General features: G+C 42.5%; 1 long non-coding RNA gene across 1 annotated transcript in view; it reads left to right on the top strand.

The window, feature by feature from the left end:
- The first annotated feature begins 6 nt into the window (after positions 1-6).
- LOC119586713 overlaps positions 7-532 on the top strand; it is a 1,210-nt gene continuing 684 nt past the window's right edge. Inside the window, exons 1-2 of the long non-coding RNA XR_005229958.1 lie at positions 7-164; positions 434-501. This is a non-coding gene — a long non-coding RNA (uncharacterized LOC119586713). The remainder of the gene's footprint in view (positions 165-433; positions 502-532) is intronic.

The raw sequence follows: 532 nt of genomic DNA, 5'->3' as shown, positions 1-532 counted from the left end.
GCCCCAGCCTGGCCCAGATCACCTTCTCGCGCTCGTGGGTGCCGCAGGGGAAGCGCTCGGGGGTCGCGGGGGCCCTGATGCCCCTTAGGGCTCCCTCTGACCTGGGGGAGAGCTACTACGACGCCTGTGTAGATGTCCTCACGCAGATCGATGCTAAGATTAATGTAAGTTCTATATTGTGAATATCTTATTGAGATAAAAGTGTGTGTGTGTTTGTGAGACGGTGAAAGAGAGAGAGAGAGAAATTAGCTATAATTTCATACTAATATCCGAATCAGTTACCTAATAAATTGTTCAAATTGTCCAGAAATCTTAAGAATACGTTTGTTTAAGAGCCTGTTACACGCTTTATGAGGTAGTTATCGTATATAACGTATAGACGGAGAGAAAATCAGCTTTTTATTTTAGTTGACAAATTTTTTATTTCTTTCAGGACTTAATCAGGGGTGCTCATGAAATCAACACTGCAGATTTTCGTCTGAGAAAGTTCAACGGTTTAAAGTAAGTCTATTAGTTATATCACTAAGGCAGG

This window comes from Penaeus monodon, chromosome 21 (assembly GCF_015228065.2).
Source record: "Penaeus monodon isolate SGIC_2016 chromosome 21, NSTDA_Pmon_1, whole genome shotgun sequence".
Taxonomy (NCBI): Eukaryota; Metazoa; Arthropoda; class Malacostraca; order Decapoda; family Penaeidae; genus Penaeus; species Penaeus monodon.
This window is presented reverse-complemented; position numbering and strand designations above follow the sequence as displayed.